Source organism: Narcine bancroftii, chromosome 5, assembly GCF_036971445.1.
Source record: "Narcine bancroftii isolate sNarBan1 chromosome 5, sNarBan1.hap1, whole genome shotgun sequence".
NCBI classification, from domain to species: Eukaryota; Metazoa; Chordata; class Chondrichthyes; order Torpediniformes; family Narcinidae; genus Narcine; species Narcine bancroftii.
In genome coordinates, this window is record NC_091473.1 from 237,056,979 (window position 1) to 237,083,874 (window position 26,896).

Below are 26,896 nucleotides of genomic sequence, written 5' to 3' on the forward strand. Positions count from 1 at the left end.
TGAGGTGTTCACTCCCCTGGAATAGAAGGAAGATCAGGCTGTTTGATCCCTCAAGCTTGTTCTCCCATTCAGCCACATCACAGCTAGTCTTTGACCATGGAATCACTCTCCTGTCTTAATTCCATATCTCTTGATTCCTTTGATATCTATTGAAGTTTACCTTGAATAAACTCAGCCTTGGAGCCTTCACAAACTGCTTGGATAGAGAATTCCTAAGATTCATTACGCTCTTGGTAAAGAAATTTCTTCTTTCAGACCTGAATCTCCAGCCCCTTATTTTGGCTCGATGACACTTCTTTTTCGACGGTCACAAGGGAGATACAATCTTGGCACCTTCTTGTCAAATCCCATAACAATTTGATATGCTTCAATTAGATCATTTCTTATTCTTCTTAATGCGTGGGAGCCTAAGCTGCTAACCTATCCTCAAAGGATCAAAACCAAAATACTGTATTTCTTCAGTACTTGGAAGATAGTTTATTTTAAATTAGGAAAGTAAATTCTAATTATGAACTCAATTAAGTAACAATTCCAGGGGAACACAACAAAGTTTACATCTGTAATGTATTCTCTACTTCAGTCAGGAATTCCCAAACGGGATCTATACAAATCAAAACAAAGATGGGAATCAGACTTGAATATTAGAATTGGTTATTAAAGCTGGACCAATTTATGTCAGGACACCATGACCAATAGAATAAATGCAATATATAGACTTTTTGCATCAGCTATATCTTACCTGCTGAAATTACATAAATTAAATTTGAATATGTCGGATATATGTTTTAGATGCAGTGAAGAAATGGGAACCACTTTACACCTGATCATGCTCTAAAGTGACCCCTTTTTGGGAAAATTTAAGAATTTTATTAAACCAAATTTTTGGCAAACAATTGCCATAAAGTCCATAATTGTTTCTCTTTGGAAATACTGTGGACAAAAGACCCAAAATGAGGCTGTCCAAGAACCAATTAGAATTTCTTAAAATTGCATTGGTGGTGGCCAGGGAATGTATTGCCGTTACGTGGAAGTCCCTTCTGGATTTTACACGATGGAATGTGAAAATGGATAGTTGTGTTCCCATGGAGAAAATTACTTATAACCTAAGGAAGAAATATAAAGTGTTTTTTTTCAGGTATGGCCGCCATACCTCCGAATGCAGGGTTGAATATTTAGGGATATTTATTCCGTTTCCGAGTTCTTCTTCCTTGTTCTTTCCCTCATTTGAGGTCTAGGCAAGAAAAGGAATTAAAATCCTCTGAAGTGGATCCTGGATCCTGACAGTTCCTCTTTCTTTTCTCTTCTCCTGCTTTTCTGTAAGGTTGATGTGGCAATTTCTGCTGATGGCAAATTTTTGCCTGCCTTATGGCAGACAAAATGCAATTTCATGTAATATTACATCTGTTTTATTACACGACAAAAAAAATGAATCTTGAAATAGGGTGATAATATTTTGATTGGATTGGACAGGTGGAGCACGAGGAAGAACTTCAGATTCTCAAAAGATTTCAACTACTTATGGGAAAGGGTATACATCAATCCAGGGTAAGAACAGTCAATGACAAAAAAGTATAATGAAGAATAAAACTGTGCAGATGACAGGTGGCTAATACAAGTAAGAAACAGCTTGACTACAGAAGGTTCAAAGGGGAATTGGTTCAAAGGAAATAAGTATGGCAAAGAGAGAAATTTGGCAGGAAACATATCAGGGTTGGGGGAGAAGAAGTAAGATCAGTCAGACACCAAATAGAAATATGCCCATGCAGGCAGAAGAGGATCTGGTTAAGATATGAAATGAGAACTTTATATCAGTTTTACCAAGAATGAAAACTCTGCTGGAATCACAACAATGTGTAATGGAAATTTATAGTGAGGAGGTTTTGGATAGGCTAGCTACACTTAAAATGCATAAGTATCCGAGTCCAGCATCCTAGATTTCTGAGGGAAATGTAGACAGACGACAAAGAGCAAGAAGTCATGATGAACGTTAATACAATGCCTGTTCAGCTACCACTTAAATATTCTGTTGAATTCCAGGTACCTCCCCTTTGGAGGGATGCAAAACAAATTCACCAGGACTATTTTGGGACGATGGAATGGATACAAAGTCAAAAGGTCTTCTCAGGGTCAAATATGACAAATTATCAGCTGTTGGTTTTCAAATCAAGCAGTCAACAGGTGTGGAATGTGCCGGTGGCTAGGGAAATGACTAAATTAATATCCAAAAGAAGCACATACTCAACAGACAAGTGACAAAGTGTGAATAAAAATCATTAAACTTATGATCAGTGGCTGAAATAAACAGGCATCATAGGAATACAATCATAATTTTCAGGAAGGAACTAAACTGAGGAATTGTTTTCAAGTACCAAAGCAAAGGCGAACAATGGCCATCGTTAAACAATTCCTAATCTCCCCTCTCTGGCTGTATTGCAGATCTTCTTTTGTATTCCTCACTTGGTGTGGGCAAATTGGCTGATCCATGACAGCAGTGTCTGTCTTTCAAAAGGTTCTTCTTGGATGTGAAAGACTTCAGGATATTCTGAGGCCTTGAAAGCTGATGCCAATTGACCATTCTCTTTATTTTGCTCCTGGTTTGTCTTGATCAGTGTTGGACAGCTTGTAAAGAGTTCTGTTATGTACAAAGTATAGTAAACTCCCTGGGATCTGGCACCTACTAGGATTTGTAGATGCGAGATAAGTGAATTTCCTAGTTGCTTGAGAATACACATTGCTTGAATGGAGAAATATTGGCGAGGTGAGCCATTTTTAAACTTTGTTTTTTTTTTACCCATTTATTTTCCACAATTTTTTTGCTTGTTGCTTGAGATTGCTTGTTATTTAAATTTTGGATATCAGGGATTTTACTGTATTATTAAATATTTGTTAGGGATGCATTGAAAAAAAACCCGACTTGCTTGAGCTGGGGTTGAAATGGTTGCTGATACAAGAGGGTGTAGTGAACTGGAATTCCCTAGAAATATCCTGTACTAACAACTGGTCCCACTTCCCGGCTCCTATATAGGGGGTCCCTATATAACCCTCGTTTCCCGCCTACACCTAGAACCTCTCTGAAGCCTGTTCATGAACCCTACCTGTGTTGTAAGCTAATAACAGCATTAGTTCTCCCTCCAGTCGAGTGTGAGCTTTTATCTATGCTACTGAGGGCACACTGGGATAAAAGCCCCATTGATTTGAAAACTTCCCTAGATTTGGTTCGCCCTGCTGCAGACACATGGGGATTCTTCACACATAACCAGCTCTTACAGTTTGCACTGATGGATGTTGCTCCAAACTTGTCAAGCACTACTAAGCAACATTCTTATCATCTGACCTTCAAAATGCATCCACTTAACACTGGAAGTCAACACCAGCTGACTCCTAACATGTTTTGTCTTTAAACACATGATTTTGATTTAAGAATGAAATATTTTCAAATTATTCATATTTTCAGTTCTCAGCATATTTTTTGCTGTCAGCTTGGAACATTACTCATCTCTTCCAAACTTTTATTGGACACTCATTAGCTGTTTTAACTGAAGCATGACTACTTTGAACGGGTGAAGTATAGATATTGTAGCAGCTCTATAGATAGACTATGACTCCCAGAAGTCTAGCGAACTGGCATGGGATGTCATAGCATCATGACGTGGCGCGCGTGGTTCACTGTTTTAAAAGAATACATGCATAACTTGAGTAAAAGGAGTTCAGATTTGCAACTGTATGTGTCATTATATTGCATTCATCAGCCACCACTGCATTCTCAGTGGCTACAATATAATACATTGGCCAATAGAGTCCCTGATGCATAATTCTGATCCAAGTATGTTATGTTCAGAATAGGTTCAGTGGGTCCAAAGAGAATAAAGGCTGGACACACTATGAACAAACAGTGGTCTTTATTTACACACAGGGGAATTCACAAAAAGGGCACACATTCACAGACTTACATACTCAGCAACAATACACAAATAACCACACATCAGGTGCAGATGAATCAATGCTGAACATTTTCAACTCCTGATTGGGAATGCAAGGGTTAAACACACAATACCCATCCACCCACAGGCACAGCACTCTAATGAATAATAAATAAATTACAGCTAAGAAGGAATTCAAATGAACCTTGGTTTCCAGCACCAACCATGGCTTGGGATCTAGGCAGGCCAATTGAAGTTGGCACTCTGGTGAACCCCATGGCTTGGACTTCAATGATTGTCATGAGGCAGTAGCAAAAAGAAGATCTGGAAGCTCCACATGTGCCTTTTCAATCCAGGGCCATTCATGTAACCTGCTTGGGCCAATCACGCGTTAGCCTCATGTGTGGGCAGATCTAACAATTGATTGACACCCAGAGGACCAATCACATGACAACTGCAAGGGTAAATCACACATCAGTCTCACAGATGGGCAGATCAAACCCTTGATTGACAGTGAGGTCGCTTCCAATCTCAGGTCACATGACTGTCAGCAATCCACATTCCAATCAGGTTCCAAACCGAGGTCACATGACCCTCCACAATACACAATACAAAGTTTAGGATTTCTTGAAAGATGTATATATTGGGAGGGAATGACTCTTCTTTCGCTTTGGTTTAGAGGAGTGCTATCCCAATTGCCTCTCTTTTGGCGAGGTGTGCAATATTCCTTAAATGGAGGATGCTGGCCAACCTACTCATGACCAGTGACATCATGTCTTGTTGGAATATGGAAAAGATTCATTATTCAGTTAATAATTCAGATATGTTTTGTGAGTATTTCAGCAAGTCAACTCATCCACGGTACAGCAGTAAAGACTCAGCACAGAGGGCAGTCATTGAGCTACGGAGAAAGATCAGTTAGGGCAGAGCAAAGACAACATTATTTTACTAGTGTGAGGTTTGTTTAGAAGACTAAGAAAGGCAGGGAAGAAACTGTCCTTGAATTCAGTGGTGCATGATCACATTTTATTTTTTTTAAATTTAGACTGACCGCTCATTATCAGGCCCTTTCAGCCCATGAGCCCAATTATACCCATTTGACCCGGTATGCTTTGAATGGTGCGAGGGACTAGGTTGAATGGAAATATTTGTTTGAGATCTTAAAAAAGATTTTAACTTTGGATCAGGTCTCATTACATGGATTAAGCTATTATATTTATCTCTGACAGGATTTTTTTTTACCAATTTTCAACAATCTAAACCTTTTAATCTTCATTGACAAAGCTGTCCTCTTAGTTGTTTACTACTGGCTTTAGAGCCTTTAGCAATTGTATTTCAAGAATTTGAGAGCATTTCAAGTATCTGTAGGAAGGAGATTGTTCATAAAGTCTCTCTTTATGTAGATGATCTTCTGCTTTTCATTTCCAACCCTGCAATTTCTATTCCTTCCATGTTATCCTTGCTTTTTCAATTTTCAGGCTACAAATTAAGTCTTCATAAAACTGAGCATTTTCCTTTAAATACTTTTGCACCTGCTTATCCTGATCTTCCTTTTAAGTTTGTAAGAAATCAATGTACTTATCTTGGTATTATAATTACAAGAAATTATAAACCAATTTAAAGAAAATTTTCTTATTTTACTAAAACAGGTGAAGCAGTCATTATCGAAATGGTCATCCTTTTCTTTGTCTTTAGTTGGATGAATTAATTCTATTAAAATGAATATTTTACCTAGATATTTATATCTTTTTCAAGCTATACCAACCTTTATTCCTAAATCTTTTTTTGTTTCACGTGATTCTATTTTATCGTCATACATATGGGTAAAAATTAATATTCTTGTTTAAATAAATCGTATCTTCAAAAATCTAAAAGGAATAGAGGTTTGGCTTTACCTAATTTCAGGTTTTACAAATGGGCAGTTTATACAACCAAAATGTATTATCGCGTTTTGGATGCAATACAATAATCGACAGGATGGCCCAACATGGGTCACATTGAGTTAAAATCAGCAAAAAATTCCATTACTGCATCACCTTTTTTCTTTAATTAAGTTAAATAAATTAATTGATAATCCAGCAGTTAAACATATAGTGAGGATCTGGTTACAATTCAGAAAATATTTTGGTTTCAGTGGAGGATTTTCTCTTTCCAGTCCTATTGTATTCAATTACTTTTTTAAACCTTCTATGAATATAGAACTTATTATGACAGATATAGAATAGGTATTACAAGTTTTAAAGATTATTTATTGACAATAGTCTTTCCTATTTAATTGAACAATTGGCAAGCATATTTTCCTTCCCTTAATCTCATTTTTTTTAGAAACTTTCTTCACTTTCTATTATTTGAGTTTACCAGTGCTCCAGATCTGAATATTATTGACACAATTTTTAATTTACAACCATCACAGAAAGGTTTAATATCTACTATTTATGATATGTTGATGAAATCGCTTCAAGCTCCTTTAGATAAAAAAAAATAAAAAAGCATGGGAACAGGACTTACATTTTTCAATATCTGAAGAGAGTTGGGATTTGATCTTGAAATTGGTCAATACATAATCATTATGTGCTCATCATTCTCTCTTACAATTTAAAGTAGTCCATAGAGCTCTCATGCCCAAAGATGAACTTTCTTGAATCTACCTGAACATGAGTTCTCATTGTGAAAGATGTAATAATGGGATGCTACAAATAATTCATCTGTTTTGGATTTGTATGAGCCTTAGAAGATACTGGATGGAGATTTTTCCAGAGTTTATCAATAATTCTTTATTTAATTTTAGAGGCTAATCCTTTATTTGCTCTTTTTGGCACTACTGGACTTTAATGCCAAATAAAGGTCAAATATCTTTTACTCCCCTTTTGGCAAAACGTGCAATACTATTTAAAGGGAAGGATGCTGCTCCACCCACTCATGTTCAATGGTTATGTGAAATTATGTCTTGCCTTAATTTAAAGAAAATCCAATGTTCTGTAACTGATGCGAATATGAATTTTCAAAATATGTGGGGATCATTTGTGAACTATTTTCAGAGCTTCTAGAACAAAAACAACTTTGATGCTAATTTTACGTTCTTTTTTCATGTTTTCTTTTTCTGTTGAAGAGTACTAATCTTTTCACCATGCAACTCCAGTCTAAGTCATATCAGTGATATCATTCCTTAATTTAGGGTTTAGTCATGATTAGTATTATGGCTACTGATTATAATAGCTTTGTATAAAGTGTGGTTTCTGTACTTATTATGTATTTCATATACATCACATTTATATGTTTTTTTATTATAAAGTCAATAAAAAGATTGAAAAAGAAAGAATGGTGGGAGGAAACCAGAGCCTTGAGGGAAAACCCACACAGACCTGGGGAGAATGTACAAACTCCTATTGACAGTGTGGGATTTGAACCCCAGTCCCTATCACCCGCACGGCCACCGCACTATGCTAACTGCTATGTTAACTGTGCCATCCTTTTGTATCTTCTTCCACTAGGAGGAGAGGGAAGGGTCTGCAGCCGGGGTGAAGGTGAGTCTTTTAATATGTTGGCAGCTTTTCCAAGGAAGCAAGTGTAAATGGAGTTGGGCAGAGGCAATTAGTGGGCATTCACAACGCTGCAGTTACTTGCAGTCCAGTGATGCACCGACAGGGTGCTTTGGTGTGTCTGCGGATGCTGTTAAGGGATGCAGGTGGAGTTCCTGAGGAAGAGGAAGTATAGTGGGCTTTCTATCTTAGCGTTGATGAGGATAAGCCAGGACATAGGGAGATGTTTACTGCTAAGAATATGAAAGATATGGCGCATTCACATCCAAGGTCAGGTCTCCAGAGCTATGAGAGGATGTGGTATTGTTGCTGCATCGCTGTGTAATTTTGGATGTCAGGATAAGGAACATTCTGATGTAAATAGTAAGCGACCAGGAGTCATCCATTGGGAACAAAGAATGGCAATGAGCTCTGTGTAAAATGTTAAAGAATTAAGTTCGAAGGTTGTCAAGGCAATAATCACCAGAGAGGCATGCAGCATAAAAACAGGCCCTTTCGTACGTCTCTTTTATCTATTCCTGACCAAAGAAGGCCTACTGATCTTATCCCATTCAGTTGCACTGGAGTCACATCTCTTCAAATCTTTCTTATCTATGCATCTGTATAAATGTCTATCAACTACAGTGAATATACCAGACTAAACATCCTAGTGTGTACTTGGAAGACATAACTGGTTCCAATGATGTTAGGGCAGGTTTGGGGGTTGTGAGACAGTTGAGCTGTATGATGATATGGTTAGTGGAGCAATTAGCGCAACCCTGTTGTTGCGCCAGCGATTGGAGCTGGCATTTGAATCCTGCGCTGTCTGTAAGGAGTTTGCACATTCTGCGTGGGTTTCCTCAAGGGACTCTGGTTTCCTCCCACCATTTGAAATGTGCCAGAGGTGGTAGGTTAATTGGGTGTAACTGAGCAGCACGGGGTTGTGTGCCCAAAGGGCCTGTTACCATGCTGCATGTCTAAATTTTAAACATTTAACAGAAGAATGTAATAAAAAAAATAGTGAAGCTTGCTCCGCCATTTGGTAAACAATGCCAAAACTTACATTTGGCCTCAATTCCACTTTCCAGTCCAATCCTTAGAAAATTAGATTTTCCCCAACGTCACAAACAAGTCATAAGAAATAGGAGCAGGAGTGGACCATCTGGCCCATCGAAGCTTCATGGAGATATAAATCACACAAAAAGGCCTACATTGACCATCTGGTTCTATTTACTCTAATCTGACACAAACTAATTTTAATCTCCAAAATTCCCTTCAATCCCCACCCATCCACAAAGAAGGAGAAATATACATCAACCTAAACTACCAAGTGGCACTATTTTGGGATGTGGTACAAAATTGGAGCATCCATAGGCAGAACATGCAAACTCCCCACATTTGGCTCGAGAGATCAAGTTTTAACATGGTATGATGTTTCTTTTATTGTAATAAAGAAACTTGGGTTCTTTTGTATTAATTATATTTTTATTAACAACTCATGACCTCAGGGGACATCCATTTTGCATCTAACCTGAGGTGGAACATTCCATCTTCAACAGCCTCTAGTAGTTAGGTGGATCACCAACTCTCAATCATCACAGCCCCTTTCCTTAAGATATTCAATCTCGCAACGTTACATGATAATTTAGTATTCATTTCAATTTAAAGTTAAACAAACATAAACACAAACATCAACAGTACACTTTTTAAATGTGTAGTTTTTTTTCTTTAAAGGGCAGTTTAGTGCCACAGCTTTACAATGCTAATCTTTGGGACCGGACCTGGGTTCAAATCCAATGCTGCTTGTAAGGAAAGTTTATGTTCGGTCCATATCTGCGTGGCTCCGGGGGCTCGGTTTCCTCCCATCCATCAAATTGGGGTGTAGGTGAATTGGATGTAAAATGGGTGGCACGGACTCAAAAGGCCTGTTACAGTGCTGTGTGTCTAATTTAAATTTTAAAAAGTTACATTTAGAATTTCTGCCTGTTGGGTGCTTTAATAATGTGTGTGGATCTTCTCAACACAGGTGCATGTGTCATCTCCATTGATCCACTATTGTCTCACACTGATGGGGCTGTTTTCTCTGTTGCTGTGCAGGCTGGATCTTCTCTATTTGTCTGTTCTTGCAGTGTCACTTGCATTTTCAGCAGACCCCTCAATATTTGACCATCCTCCAGATCAGTGACCATCTTGTCCCAGGTTTTAGAATCTCCGAGTCTAAATGTGCCATGTTGTGCCAGTGGCACTAAGCTTCTTACTGACTTCTCATAGTTTGCAGATGCTTTTGTTCCTGTTTTACATCTCTGTTCTTGTTTGGGTCTGCAGAGTAGGGAAATGTGGTGCATAGTCTATATCTCATCAGGAGCTCAGTGAGTGACATGCCACGTTCAAGTGGTGAAGTTTGGTAACTCAACAGAGCTACGTAAGGATCTGAGCCACTGTCTTGTGCTTTCTTGAGCAGCTGTTTATGTGAACTCCTTTCCTTACTTTACTACTTGACTGGGGATGCAGAGGACATGAAGTCACATATTGAAATCATTCTCTTCTGCAAAGTTCTGGAATTCTCTACAAATGTAGAATGATCCATTGTGACTGTAGATGATGTGAGGAATTCCATGTCTTGCAAAGATTGACTTAATGTATCTGATCACGCAGGTAGCAGACATGTTGGGAAGCAGTGCCATCTCAGGATAGTTTGATAGATAGTCAATAATCAGCAGGTAATTGTTTCCATCCAGGTGCCATGGCTCCTCTGGTAGGTCAGTTATGATCATGGGTTCCTTTGGCTGTTTTGTGTGATATTTTAGACAGGTCTCACAGCTTGACCAGAATTTATCCTTTGCCAATAAACAACAGTTCTGGCCCTCCTCTTGCATTTTTCCATTCCAAGGTGCCCTCATGCAACCTTTTCAGGATATCTTGCTATAGTGATTGAGGAATGATAATACTGCTGTGTCTGAGTAGAAACCCATTGATAACACTCAGCTCTGCTCTGATGTTGTAGCATTGCTGACATTCAACTCTAGGCCAACCTTCATTTAGACTCTTGATGCGATTCTGTAGAATGATGTCCTTTTCTGTTTCAGCTGCCATCTGCTTGCATTTCATGTCAGATACGGGAAGAGCTTCAGTGAACAGGTTCACACGGAGATTCACATTTCTCTCTGTGGAACTCTTATTGTGTGCTTGCTTCACTCTCTGTCATTGCCCTTGACAGCGCATCAGCGAACACAATAAGTTTCCCTGTTTCCAATTCAAAATCATAAAGTTGTAGCTTCATTACCGTCTTTGGATTCGAGGTGACATCTCACTGAGGTTTTTCTTGATTATAGCTATTAATGGCTTGTGGTCTGTCTCTGCCATGAATGTTCATAGAAAATACATAGACCAGACCTAAGCACTCTTTCTCTATCTGCCCATGTTGACATTCAGATGTGTTCATTGTCCTTGATACGTATGTAACTGGCCTCCAATCTTCTCCCACGGTCTGAAGTAATATGACAGCTATTCCATTTTTGAGGCATCCATAGACATTTTTGTCCTTCTGGATCCATCAAAGAACGTCAAAAGCAGCAGTTCTTTGTGGTTGGCCGTCCATTTGAATTCACATTTGTCATGTAACAACTTCCTCAGGTACAATGATTTGGAAGACAGGTTTGGTATGAATTTACCAGTGAAATTGATCATTCCTAGCACTCTCAATATACCCTTTTTGTTAGTGAGTCTGGGCATCACCTTGTTCTTGTCTGGCTCCACACCAACCTCTGACAATTATCTCCCAGATAGGTGATTTCCTTCACAGTAAACTGACATTTTTCTCTGTTTAACTTTAATCCATACTTCTGGATGCGCTGTAGAACTTTGATGAGCCTCTTGCTGTGTTGCTCCTGTGCGGATCCTCATAGGATTATGTAATCCATGTACACATGTACGTACCCCATTTATGCCTTCCATGATGTGCTCCATTGTCCTGTGGAACACTTACGGAGCTGAGGAAATTCCAAAGGCATCCTCAGGCAGGAGTATTGGCCAAGTGGTGTACCAGAAGCTCTGGGATGCATCCAATTTAGTGAGAAACATTGTACCGGTGATCTCACTTGTAATTTCATCCCATATTGGAATCTGATAATGTTCCCTCTTTATATTGGGATTCAAGTCTTTTGGGACCATGCACATGCATAGGTCAGCATTTTTCTTTTTGGCACACACCATTGAATTCACCCATCTGTGGTTCTTCCACTTTCTTTATGTCACCTAGTGTCATCATTCAGTTGAGTTCCTGCTTAAACTTGTAGTTTAGTGGCACTGGAACCTGCCTTGTTCATGCACTGCTAGCTGTTTTTTCCTCCTTTAACTGTATCTTAAAGGTGAATGGTAGAACTCTAAACCCCTTGAAGATGTCTGGGAAGTGATCCAATATTTCCCCTATGCTGTTCTGTGCATTGGCGCTGTTAATGTGGTGCACCCTCTTGACTGGGCCTAAATTTTCACATGTTTGTCACCAAGCAGTGAGACATGTCCATTTGGGACTACTGAAAACGTGAGATGGTGCTCTTTATCTTTAACTTTCATGTCAAGTCTACATGTATCAATGTGTCCATTGTAGGCTTTGAATTGAACAGAATTTGGATGGATGTGCATCTTTATCTGCATTGCCCTGATGTCATGCTCACAGGCCACATTGACCTTTGTCCCTGTGTCCAGCTTGAAAGGAATATTTGCTCCATTTGCAAGCAATGGCACCGTCCACTTGTGTTCAACTCTGTTCACACTTGGCTGTTAAATGTTTGTTGGTTTGAAACCTTCATGTGCTACCGTGCCCACAAAAAATATATTACTGAGAGCAGTTTCTTCTGTCGTGCGCACACTTTCACTTCTGTTTGTTTCCCTTTGGAAAAACATTGCTTTGCAAAGTGATTCTGACCTTTGCACTTGTTACAGACTTTTCCATAGGCTGGGCATTGTTTTGGTGCATGTTAAGTCCCACATCATTTACAACTGACTCTCCAACTCTTTGTTGTTTGCTATGACTTGTTCAGACACTAAGGCAATGCCTTCATTTTCACTTCCTCTTACACTTCCTCCAAACTTTTTTGCATGGTACAGAGCTAATTCACAGCTCCAGCTAAGATAAGCTCTCTCCCTCACTTTCTTATCAATAATTCTGAACACTATTTGATCACGGATCATTGAACTTTGCAGCAATCTAAAATTGCACCTTTTTGCTTTCAATTTCAAGTCCTTTAAAAAAAATTATCAAAGCTTTCTGCATGCAGCTGCATGCGTAAGCAAAACACGTATTTTTCAAATGCTTAATTTTCCTTTGGTGAGCAGTGTGATGTTTCTTTTTATTGTAATAAAGAAACGGGTTCTTTTAAAACAGCTATCGACTCAAGACCATGTGGAGGAATCCATCTTGAATCCAACTGAGCTTCCACAAACTAGCCTCTGACTCCCAGTAGTGATCAGGAGAATCTATAGCACTCTATCATTATATCCACTTTCCTTGAGATGTTTAATCTAACAATATGATACTGTATTCATTTCAGTTTAAAGTTCAACACAAATGTAAACACAAACACCAGCAGCACAAACTTTTTAAGTGTGCAGTTCCTTTTGTTTTAGAGATTCAGTCTGTCAGGTGCTTTGATAAACACGTGTGGATTTTCTTTACACAGGTGCTTGTGTCGGCTCTGCTGGTCCACTACTGTCTAGCACTGGTGGTGTTTCCTCTGTTGCAGTGCAGAATGGATCTTCTGCATTTGCCTGTTCCCCCTGTGTCTCTTGTATTTTCAGCAGGCTCTTCCGATTCCTTCTCAGTATTTGACCATCCTCTGTTTTGACAGTGTAGGATCTTGGATTTACTTCCTCCAGAACAGTGGCCTTTTTGTCCCAGGTGTTGGAATCTCTGAGACTCACTGTGTTGCGTTGTGTCAGCGGCCCTAAACATCTTGTCATAGATTGTTATTTGTCTCCATTGCAGATGCTTTTGTTTCCGTCTGACATCTTCAACATTCTCTGTTCTTGTTTGGGTCTGCAGAGTAGGGACATATGGTGCATAGTCGATGTATCATCAGGACCTCAGCGGGTGACATGCCATGTTCTAGCTCTATTGAAACTCAACAGAGCTGAATATGGATCTGAGCCACTATCTAGAGATTTCTTTAGCAACTGTTTAGATATGTGCACTCCTTTTTCTGTTTGTCTGTGAATGCAGATGACTTGAAGTCACAAGTCAAAAATAATACTTTATTGAAAAGTTATGGAATTCTCTACAACTGTAGACAATTTGAGGAATTCCATGTCTTGCAAAGATCAATTTCATATATTTGATCACACAAGCAATAGACATATTAAGAAGCAGTGCAATCTCCAGATAGTTCGATAGTCAATAACCAGCAAGTAATTATTTCCATCAATGTAGAACAGATCAATCCAAACTTTCTGCCATGGTTCTGCTAGTAAGTCAGTTATTGTCATGGCTTCCTTTATCTGCTTTGTGTGATGTTTCGAACAGGTCTCACAGCTTGAAACCATCCTGTCAATGTCAACATTTATCTCTGGCCAATAAACAGCAGTTCTGAACCTCCTCTTGCATTTTTCCATTCTAAGCTTCCCCTCATGCACCCTTTTTAGCATCTCTTGTCTCAGTGATTGAGGAATCACAATTCTCTCTCTGCATAGAAGCCCATTGACAGCACTCAGCTCAGCTCTGATGCTCTAGTATGGCTGACATCCTCCATTCAGGTTCTTGATAACCTCTGTTGAAATGTGTACCTTCCTGTTTCAGCTACAATCTGCTTGGATTTCATGATCAGATTCATGTGGAGATTTACATCCATCTCTGTAGAAATCTCATTGTGTGCTTTACTATATGAATGTGAAATGTTGTGTCCATATGTCAGTTTGACCAACTGCAACAGCGTCACCTTCATTTTCTGATGATGATCACCTGATAAGACAAGGTCTCCAATATCGATGTCCTTCTCAGCAAGAATGGGGATAGCAGGGGAAACCTTGGGCTCCCGGCAGCAGTGAGGACCTCGGGCTCCCAGGTAGGAGTGAGAACCTTGAGCTCCACAATTCTTTTGATCCCAAAAGTTCAATTGACCCCTCCCAGTATTTATTGCCCCCTTTCGAATGCCTGGCATTTTTTCACCCCTTGGATCGTCCCATTGAACCCAAGGATTGATTACGACCACTTTCAAGACCCCTAATATAGGTTATTTAATGAAAATGAACATCACTTTATTCTATTCAATGAATGGTGTGGCAGGGGGATAAGGTTAGGGGGGCCCTTACTAAACCTCAGCCTAGGGGCCTGGGTGGTAGTTATTCCACTACTACCTAGGATGTCAAGCATAATCATCATTAACCTTTCCTCCATCAATGTCTCACTGTTGAGGTTGAGGGGTAATAACAAAGCATAAAGCATTTAATTCAGGAGATTCTAATTAAATGCAGTAAATGAGCCATGGCAGTAAATGGGGTTTCAGACTCTCTTATGGATTGCCTTCAAACATTTTCTCTGCTCAAAACTGTTTGTGTGCGTGTATTTATTTTTATTTAATTATGATTTCCAGGATAAAGCTTCCAAATTTTAGCTGAAGGAGGGTTACAAATTTACCTTGAAAATAAATTAATTTGCTCTTCATCACATTATCACACTTGTAAGCTGAATCTTTCCAGTATTACACCATTGAACTCCCAAGAACAAATCCATGTTCAGATTAAAAAATTACAAATCCCCAGCATCTACTTTAGTACCTGCTGACAAATGCTCACAATTCATGTTTGCTCTAGTTTTATGTCAATTAATTGATGCAGGCAACAATTTATTACATGTGATTTTAAGAACTAATTTGAGATGGGGCAATGAGTAAGGAGTGTTCGTTCCTTTTCTTGACCTATTGATTTTGGCACATTTTAAATGCTCTATTCTTGTCTAAAACTGTGGGTGACATTCACCACATGGAGCAGGACAAACTGGAGAAGTGAAGTAGTAACTATTTTAACAGCCAAATTCTTATTGCTTTTTAGCAATAGTTAGACTTAGATTTCATTCCAAATTTTTCTTCTCAAATACATTCTGAAGGAAATGCTTTCTTCATGAAAGTAATATGAAGGATGTGGAACATTTCAAAAGGATATAGAAAAGATTCACTAGAATGGCCCCCATAATGATGGATTAATATTATCATATATACTTGTGTAATCATCAATACCATGTAATAGTCGACTGCCCCTGTTTCATCTTGTACAGATTTCGTATGTGTGAGTTCTTAGGCAACACATGGATGAAGGAAAAGGTTTTTTACTTTAAAGTTGTTGTAAACCGCACCATGAGGTATGCCATGAGGCTGCAGCCTCCATTACAGATCTGCATACTTCAGCACCCTGCTGGCAACCAAGTATAATTAAGTGGGAGGTATAATCCTTAAGGCATTGCTCGTTGCATTGCGACCATGATCGCTGTCATTACATCTCCCTTTCTTAAAACAAAAGTAGCTTACTTTTAACTAACATTTTTTCTTTGTACAATTCTGCAATTTGAACTTTAACACCATGAACTTACATTTTCATTATTATCAGAATTGTTATCATTTTTTAAACTTGTTTTGTGTGTTCACATTTACATACACTAAAACTTGAAGAGCGAATAAGATAGCACTATTCATTCTATAAAAGGAGTCTTTAAATTTGTTCAATGAGTCTCTTAGGAGGATTCACGTATCTTGATGATCTCCTGATTGATTGTCCTTGAATCTGAGCTGTTGCCTCAGATGATGTCTTCTCAGATGTGCATTCAGGTTGTTCGCACTATCCGTCTTTCCATCTACTGTGGCTGGACCCATTTGAAGGTCTCGACGATTTATTTAGCAGAACAGCATCTTTCATCTATCTGAATGGTGTATGATCTTGGTTGGACTTCACTAAGGACAGTTCCCTTATGAGTCCCTGAGTTCATAAGTCTGTTTTGTCTTTTAGCCTTACTTGGTCACCAGTGTAGAGTTCTGGTAAGTTTTTTGTTCCTCTGTCAAAGTAATATTTTTGCTTTTCTTTCTGTTGTTCTTTGAACTTTCTCCCTTCCATTATTTTTAGGAGGTTCTCCTGAATGGGTAGGTTTGATCTTAGCCTACATCCCATAAGGAGTTGTGCTGGTGACATACCACACTCGAGAGGCATTGTGCAGTAAACTAGCAAGCTCTGGTAGAAGTCTGTTCCACTGTCTTTGTTCATCAGTCATTTCACTGTATGTACTGATTTTTCATTGGACTGTGGAAAATGAGGATTTGACGTGGTGTGTACAAAGTCCCACACTTTGGCAAACTGTCAGAACTGGGGTCCATTGTATGTTAAGACCTCACTTGCCATGCCATATCAGGATCTGCAGTGGTGGTGTTCATTTTATACACCTCTGGATACAGGGAGTAATTATATAAATAAATAACAAAAAGGTTTGTCATGTATTGACAGCAATAGGAATGTTCTGCAAAAGAACTTTCACAGATTGAATAGGCCTAATAGGTATCTTCTATGAAGCTCTTTTCTCTAATTTCAGCTACAATATTCCACAGCAGAAGCAGGGGTAGTTCTCTTTTTTTAATTTTTAAAAATATTTTATTTATTCAACATATCTAATGTCAAGAATTAAAAATATTATACCATAGGAACATAATAAAATGGTAACAAATATATGCTGAAACTCTATATATGAAAACTAAAATATTAAAAACTAACTACTACACAAAACCCCTAATAACCCACCCTCCCCTCTAAACTAATCTAATCCCAATATATGATATTTCATTATAAGATGATTACAAATAATTAATTGGGATTGCATCAGTTGACACTCAGAGACCTCAAAACCATCATAAAATTGTTATACTTTTCGGGAAAACTTCATTGATCAAGAAAGATTAATACAATCATAATTTTAATTTAATTATTTTAGCATATGGACCCCAAATGTTCAAAAATAAAGAATATTTATCCCTTAAATTATATGAAATTTTTTTTTCTAATGGAGTACAACTTTGAATCTCAGTGTGCCATCTCTCTAATGTTAATGCAACATCAGATTTCCATGTTACAGTAACACATTTCCTTGCTATCACTAAAGCCAACTTTAATTGAGAATCTGACAACAATAATTTAGGAGAAACACTTTCAAAAATTCCTAAAGTCAGGATTTAAAGGAAAGTTCACTCCAATTATCTGCTGTAAAAATTTACTAATAGAAACCCAAAAAGTGTTGACCTTTGAACAAGACCACGCAGAATGAAGAGAAGTTCCAATTTCTGTTCGACATTTAAAACAATGATCCGATAAATCCGATCTCCATCTACTCAATTTCTGAGGAGTACTATACAATTGGTGTAAAATGTTATAATGAAGTAATCTATATCATACATTAATAGTATTTGCATAACTTCTTTACACAAATTTTATCAGTCTTGTTGATCTATTATCATATCCAAATCTAATTTCTCTCTTTCTTTTGAATGAAACAAAACTAATTTAGCTCTCTGTTCTTGTAATAATATATATGCAATTGAAATACATTTTTAAATCATTCCTTCAAACATAATTTGTTCCAAATTTGAAAGATCTTTTAAAATAATTTCTGATTCTAGTTTCTCTCTCAAAAAAGTCATTAAGTTGAAAATAATGTATTGCGAGGTATACCATATTTGATCATTAATTGATCAAAAGACATCAATCTATTATTATCATAACAATCTCCCAATTTGGAAATTCCCTTATGATACCATATGTTTAAAAAAGGATTATCTTTTGAAAAAATCAATAAGGTATTCATTAGTGGCATTTTTAATGAAAGAATATTTCCAACCATTTCTAATTTTAACTTTATTCCAAATATTCAACAGATGTTTTAATATCGGAGCTTCCTTGTCTATTACATTAGATTTGAAATCTCATTTATAAATAAACTCATCTGGTTTAACTTCTCCTATCTTATTTAATTCAATATCCACTAATGATGGTCTAATTTTAACGAACATTAAAACTAAAAACCTTAATTGTGCTGCTCTAATAATTCTTAAAATTGGGAAGTTGTTTATATATCCATGTTAATATTTCTAATGATTTTCTTACTATTTTCCCTTTCAAAGACATTTCCTAACTTAATTATTTCAATCTTGAAAAAAAAAAGTTGAGGTAAAGATATAGGTGAAGTTTGAAATAAATTTTGAAGTTGTGGAAAAATGTTCATCTTAATACATTTCTTTAAGTCTTCCTCTATCTTTTTAAATATTGGAAAATAATTTAATTTTTATAAATTTTTCAAATGAGTATCAATACATATATCTAAATATTTAATCCTATCTGTCCATTTAAAACAAACCACTTGTCTACGTTGTGAATAGTCTCCTTTTACGAGTTCCATTACTTCAATTTTATCCCAGTTTATCTTGTATCCTGAAATGTTCCCATAATCTAACAAATGGTTGTGATATTTGTGGTTGAGTTAAATAAGTTAATACCTCATCAGCAAATAAACTAATTTTATGTTGTATTTGATTTATCTCAAATCCCTTTAATTGTTAGTCATCTCTAATTTTTTGTGCAAGTGGCTCGATATCTAAAGCAAACGAAGCTGGTAACAAAGGACACTCCTGCCCTCTAGATCTATTTAATTTAAAAGATTGAGATAATCACTTTAGCTTTAGAACTTCTATGTAAGGCCTTAATCCAATTTATAAAATTAATACAAAAACCAAATTTACTTAACACCTTAAATAAATTTTTAAAAATCCCACTCAAGAGCTTTGACCGCATCTAAAGCTACAATAAGACTCAAATCGTTTTTTCTGAGCTGAATGAATTATACTTAATAACCTTACTATATTTTCCGGTTTTTCTATTTTTAACAAAACCCGTCTGATCCATGTTTATTAAATCAGGAAGATATTCATTAATCCTATTTGCTACAATTTTATAATCTAAATTTAACAAAGGTATAGGTCTATAAGAAGTAGGCTTTAATGGATCGCTATCTTTTTTAAAAATAACCGTAATTATCGCCATGGAGAAAGTTTCTGGAAGACAATGTTGTTTAGGGGTTAGTTCTCTTTGAGGTAAAGATTCAAAGGTTCGTTTTATTGTCATGCAATAAAATCAGGAAAAGTGTTGTCATGAACATTACCTGGTACCCCTAACAATAGGAGAAAGAGAAGCAAACGAGAGTCTCTTCAGAGACTCTGAGCATCTGTGGATTTGCCTCCAGCGGTCCTGCAATCTCTTCAGTTACACAGACTCCGTCGGCAACCCGAGCTCCAGATTGAAAACTGCAATATGATCAGGAAGCCTCAGCACCCGTGGCCTTTCATGAACCCTTCAAACCCTTGGATCCATCTCGAATCCTGATTCCGATACCTGGTTCCCATGAGCCAATCACCAGCAGCCCACAAAATTTGTGGGTTCTTCAACTGCAAGTCACCTGCAGACTGTGTAAATCCTTCGACTGCATCACCACAGCCCATAGCCTGTGTGGGCCCTTTAGCTGCTGAGCCCCTCGTTGGTCCATTTTCATGGTCATCTGTCTTATAGGGTCATCTCCTATGCTTCTCCTTCTCAATGAGAGGTGATATTCTTGTTTCTGGTGCCCATTAAGATGAGAATGATATGAGGAGATTTGGGAGAAAACCATAGCTGGTTTACATTAGGTAAATGGAGCTTCTTTTCATGCAAATGAAACCAAGAACATTTGGAAATAAGCATATTTTAAATAGAGGGTAGTTATGATTTGGAGTCAAAAGGGACTTGGACATGCCTTGAGGTAAAATAATTTTTAAGGCAGATTAAGAAAACAGGGAATGGGATTAATGAGATCATTGTCTAGGAGTTGTTTATAGAGGAGCTGGTTGCTGGGGCAGGAAAGTGAGGACTTGTTGTTAAGAGATGTTGGCTTGCTGCACATTTGGCTCCCATAGTCCTGAATCTGGACTTAAAATCTATCATGAAATGTACAGGCTTCTGGGGAAATTACCATGGCAGTACTACCTCATAAATTAGATTAAGAGTGATTTCATTGAGTTCATGTAGAGATTCTTGTGGAGCATAAAATGTCACAACTTTGTTAGTAGATAATTCATTTTCAGAGGAGAGGAACATAATTTCTTCAATTCCCTCAGGGAAAATTTGATACTTTGGCATGACAATGAATAGATTAGAATCTCAAGCATATTGAGTTGTGCTCAAGCAATTGTTTCAGAAGGCCCTCAAGATGGTGTGTTAGGCACAGTCATCTTCATCTGCTTCAGCATTGACCTTCCTTTTTGCCAGAAGGTTAGAAATGGGGATGTTCACTGATGCAATATGCAATTTCTCAATGAATACTGCATGCAACACATTTCAACCAGCCTCAGGTATGGTGATTAGTGATAGGTAAATGTATGTATCAAAAGTGCCAGGATGTGACCATCTCCCACAAGTGTGAGTTTCCCACCTACCCTGGATATTCTATGTCATAACCAGCAGATATGGGAGATCAACGGTGTCTAGAAAGTCAATGGGAATAGCCACATAAATGCAAGTGTAGGTCAAAAGCTGGGCATCCTGTGGAAAGAGAATGACCGCCTGACAGCCTTTCTACCATTCACAAGGAACATGATAGAATTGGGTTGGAACACTCTCTGCTTAATAAATGAATTTATCAGTAAGTTTTAAATGATCTAGGACAAAGCAATGTGAACTAAAAATAGAAAATCCTTCCACCTCCAGCGTGTGGCATCAGTGTGTAGTTTTGGTAAAGTGGCTGGATGGTCTGACATCTCTGGCAAAGCCTGCAACCTCTACCATCAAGATGGACAAAGGATTAAGGTGCTCGAGAGGACCAACAGCTGAGATTTCCCTCCAAGTCATTTACCATCCAAACATAGAAATATATTATCATTCTTTTTGTCACCTCTCAGCTTAAATGTTTGGATTTTCGTTCTCTCAGAAGGACTGCAGTGGCTCAACAAGGTGGCTCACTACCACCAGCTTAGCAAGGGGAATTTGGGGTAGGTAACACATGCAGACATTTCCAATAATGCCCAATGCCCAAAAATTAATAATTAAAACGTTTGCGTCCTTTTCTCCTTCTGCTAAAAACATTATGAAAGTTTATTGGTCTTGGTTTAATCTCTTCAGTAAAATTGGGGTTGGGCATCTATAATTGACTTTTGTCTTGTCCTATTAAGATCGTGGATCGCAAGTCAAAAGAACATAAGATACAGTAGGATATTTAAGTCCACTCCACTGTTGCAGCATGAACTGATCAATTCTCCTACTCCCACTTAAAAGCTGAATGTTCCTTTTTTTTCCAGAAAGATTATTCCCATCAGCCACATTTGTCACAAGGAGGTTACTATTAGCCTTACATGAAGCCCTGAACCTGAGCTTTCAACACATAAGTAGTGCTAAATTGTTATAGACACTCAACTTATCCAACCGTGATGAATGATGCTAGAGGCAGGACCACCATTAAAAGAACCGTTAGAAACAAGGGGCATTTGTGAAATTACCAATCACCATCACTCGGGCAATGTTTCTTTTCAACATTGTTTTCTGTCCTAGCAAACTGGAAAGTAAGGATTGAAATTTTAAACATCATGGCTGCTTCCTTATGAACTGACCTCCTGGAGAGTGAATTAAATATGCATGATTCAGTTTCACAGGGAAGCTTCCACTTGTATGTTGCTTTGGGACTGGCATCAATAAGTAATTACTACATGATTCATGTACAGATGTGCAAAAAGCTCCCAATTCAATTTTGTTACTATCACTTTGAACATTATCTCTTGTCAACTGAGGTCAGTTATCAATTTTGCAGTCAAAACTCAATTGCGCATTGCTTAAAAGCTAACCTTCTCCAATGGAGTCAAGTTGATGAAGATTACAAGGAAATCCTAATGCTGCTCCCAACACTGTTCTTGGACCTGCTTGATAATCAAATAACACATCTAAATATCCATTGTCCCATATTCTCCAGTAGGTCACCTAGTAATGTTGCTGAATCATTTCTCCTGGAACACCAGTTCAGTCCTGTGCTTTTGAATAGTTTGCATGCTCTCCTTTTGAAAACATGGGCTTCCTCCAGACGCTCCAGTTTTCTATGCATCTTAAATAAATGTGGGTTGGTAGGTTAATTTACTAATGTAAATTGCCTCGAGTATACAGTTGAGCACTTGGATTTGGAGAAGTGGGAGAATTAAATGTGATTAGTGTAAGATTATTAATCTTACATTAACTCTGTAGAGGAGAGAGGACTAAGTTCTTGGGTCCACTTAGTTAATGACCTATCCTGCCCATGCAACAGCTCCTTACTTGTCAGGAAGGTGCAACAGCGACTGCACTTTCTGACAAGAATGAGGAGGGACAATAAGAAGTCTTATTGAGAGCTTCTTGGCTGGCTGCATCACAATGTGGTATGGTTGATATAGAGCATTGGCTCGGAGGTAAATCCACAGGACTAAAAGAGTGCCAGAAAGGATCATTGACATTTCCCTCCACCGCCTGATCAACATGATCTGCCAGGATCATTGTCTGAAGAGGGCTTACAAAATCTTTAAGAACCCCTACACTCCACATGCAGCATCTTCCAGCTGCTTGTGTTGGAAGAGAGATGCAGAATTTTCAGAGCCAGACCCACCAGGCTGTGAAACAGCTTCTTTCCAGACTGCTGGATGAATGATAAACTGCTCATACTCTACTATTTATTTAACAATATTTATTTATTTTTATACATGTACTGCATATAAATCATGTAAATATGTCTGCTATGTCTATACATGTGTTTGCATGTTTTTATATCAGGATTTGAGAACAGTTGTACTCACACAATCGTATGATAATAATAAACGAACTAGAACTTGATTAGTTTAAATAGGTACTTGACATTTGGTGAAGTCTCAGTAGAGCCACGAGACATCCTTGGCCATCAGCCAATCTCAAAGGCAGTCCAGTCTTCTTTCGGTAGGTGCATGCATCAAAGCGAAGTATCTTGTCCTCAGAGATGGAAAAAAAGGAATGCACAAATCTCTTCCTTTAAAATTATTTTTATTGATTTTAATAAAGAATTTATGCAAACAAAAAGTTACATAAACTAAAAAAAGATATTCCATATATCACTAACTTACTTAAATTGTAATTCTAAATAAGTATGTACTATTTTTGGAAAAAAACTTTAATAATATATAAAAAAAGGAAAGAAAAAATAGTAAACGAGAAAAACTTAAACTACTTACCTAACTGTGTTGTCCGATGCGATATATGACTGGTATTAAAAGAAAAACAACGGGAAAAATAATTATATAAAGGAATGAAGAAAAGATACAAGTCAAACAATTTAATTACATTGGAGTAAAATTATAAAGTAAGGAGTCATAAATGAGCCCCATAATTTCTGGAATCTTATGTCTGAATTATTAAAGGTAAAAGTTCCATTATTGTCATGTCATATTACATTTAGAATGTAACATATATAAAATTCTTTAACTTTGTTGACCATAAGGCAGACAGAGGGTCAGCACTTTTCCAGCGTCCCTCACAGAAATGAGGCCCCAGCAAAGAACAAACTCACAACCTTTGGTTTACAAGACCAGTGCTCTAACCACTAAGCTCTGAAAGCCTCTATTTGAATATTGAATCTTCTCCATGTTCAGTCCCGCCTGTTGTACCGAAGAGGGCTACCAAAGGATTCGGTTTTAAATCCAAATTAAAATTTTTTGATAAAGTATGGAATACCTCTCTCCAGTATTTTTTTCTAGACTAGGACAAGTCCAGAACATGTGAGTTAACGATGCTTCTCCGCTCTTACATTTGTCACACCAGAGGGGTCATATTGGAATAAAAGCGAGACAATGTACAAATCTCAAGTCAGTCAACACTCCTCTGACATGAAGACAACTGCAATTAGTTCAGATTAGCATTCTCTCAGGATCCCTTCGTGGATTATTAATAATGATAGATAGCACTACTGGTCTCTTTAAATTCTCAGCAGCAAACACAGATACAGCATTGTTCAATTGATAGTGATTTATCTCCTTTTTGTTTTAATGATCAAAGTTCCTGCTGTTCCATTATAATTAGTGCCTTGTTTTTCTTTTCACCTTTCTTTTCAAAAAATGACTCATAATGGCCCTCTTTAATATTCCTGTAATGCCTTACTTTGGCTTTGTTATATATTTATCTTTTACCAATTATAGAAATATTATTTGGGGGAAGCTATGAGCACTCCTTTTCTATTATTTTGACCAAGAATAAACTACAAAATGTGACTTTAGGCCAATTTAAATCAATGCTATTTTTCACACTGCACTGAATGTGTTATAAATGTATTTATTAAGAAATGAAATTTTCAATTATTAAAGTGCTAATGTTTTATTTGCCTCATTATTGTATGATTTTAGCTTCTCACTGATGGCAAGCTACCAAACAGAATCTCAGAGGGTGCTGCTCAGTGGCTCTGTGTGGAGGGGAGAGTGTCAAAACTGTTCTGGGATAAACATGCAGGCTGGGCTTCCAACAATTGTTTGGGCACACAATAAATGGGCTTCAGATGGAGATAGCATTTGATGTTGATTGCTGGATGTCCCTGTCTGGGGAAACATCATCAGGGAGAGCAGGGAAAAGAGAAGCTGAGAACTAGTAAAAGAAACGACACAAGAAAAAATGAAGGAAATATGAAGTAAAAATGAGGGTTCATATGATTTTCTTTTAAAGTCCTCCTCTAAGGATTGCATCGATTTAATAACATAGTTTAACCATCTCTGAGGAATCAGGAAAAATAATTAATATTTTATCTCCTTGTGAATTGGTTAAATGGTATCAAGAGGATTCCTCTTATTGATCTTAGTTTGCTCATTGCTATGTTTCTTTGCTCATTTCTATTTTATTTGCCTTTTGCATCTTTTGTTCCTGATCAAAAAAAAAAATTCAATGAGTTGAAAGTTCCTCAAGCCCATAACATGGAAAACTGATGACACTGTAATTGAAGTAAAAATATAATGCTGGAGAAACTCAGCAGGTCAAACAGTGAATTTTGTCAATAGAGGAAAGGAAGACCCCCAGTGATCTTCTCGGCTGTCTTGATGATGCTCTGAGTTGACTTTGGTCTGATGCACAATAATGCAGACAGGCAGGACACTCTCAATTTTGCTCCTGTAAAAAGTTGTCAAGATTTAGGCCGGTAGCCTTGCCCTCCTCAACCTTTTTAGGAAGAGTAAGTGCTGCTGCACCTTCTTGACTAATAAGGACGTGCGATTCCAAGATAGGTTGTCCTTGACATTTACACTAAGGAACTTTGTGCTCTCAACTCTTCCCATGACAGAGCCATTGATGTGTAATAGAGAGTGGTTGACTTCAACCTCCTGAAGTCTACAATCATTTTCCTCGTCCACGTTGAAACTCAGGTTATTATTCTTGCCCAACCTCCACTCTGTCAGCCAACTCAGCATTCCTGCCAATAAGGCAAACTACTGCTATATAATCTGCAAAATTGAGGATTCTGTATGAACTGACCAGCAGTATGATTAGGGCAGAGAAGTAATGAGTTGTAGTAGAGTATACCTCTTTTGGTCTTATGGTCTTAAGTTGTATTCAAGTCGCAGATTAACATTTCTAATGTTTAATTTTATGCATTACTACTTAGAACCACAATGAAAATATCTTGAAAATAAGGCTGTTGATCGAATGACTATCCCTTGACTTCACCCAGGTGTATATGCAAGAAAATCGGGCATATTCATAATACAGAGTATAATGGTAAAATGAAGGGATTTAAACCAAGTTAGAGAAGATGCGGTAACACCAGAGATCTTATTTTCTTTCAGAGCTGAAGGAAAATGATGCCTGCATAAAGGCTTACAGCAATGCCGATGAGAGTCTTTGACCAGAAATTATCATTTTGTTTCTCTCTTTATATTTGCTACCTTAATTGCTAAATATTTCTAGCATTTCCTGTTTTTATTTCAGCAATGACCAGCTCAGCATTTAATACGATCGGTCCTGAGATGTGGTGGAGAAGCTGTCCTCGCTGGGACTCAACACCACCTTCTGCAACTGGATTTTGCATTTCTAACGGAAGGACAACAGTCTGTCTAGGTCGGTGGCAGAACACTGAGCACTGGCACACTTCAGGGCTGTGTGCTCAGCCCACTCCTGTTCATGCTACTGACCTACGACTGCATCACCAGATCCAGCTCCAACAGTGTCATCAAGATTGCAGATGACACAACAGTCGTTGGCCTCATCAGCAATAACGATGAGTCGCACTACAGAGAAGAAGTGGAAAATCTCATGAAATGGGTGTGAGAGCAACAACCTGAGTCTCAATGTGGACAAGATGAAAGAAATGATCATGGACTTCAGGAGGACCACTCTCCACACATCAACAACCCTGCAGTGGAGAGAGTGGAGAGCACCAAGCTCCTTGGTGTTCACTTA

General features: G+C 37.8%; 1 long non-coding RNA gene across 1 annotated transcript in view; it reads left to right on the forward strand.

Annotated features, from left to right (window-relative positions):
- The first annotated feature begins 10,079 nt into the window (after positions 1-10,079).
- LOC138762951 (uncharacterized) overlaps positions 10,080-26,896 on the forward strand; it is a 66,952-nt gene continuing 50,135 nt past the window's right edge. Inside the window, exon 1 of the long non-coding RNA XR_011357256.1 lies at positions 10,080-10,158. This is a non-coding gene — a long non-coding RNA (uncharacterized lncRNA). The remainder of the gene's footprint in view (positions 10,159-26,896) is intronic.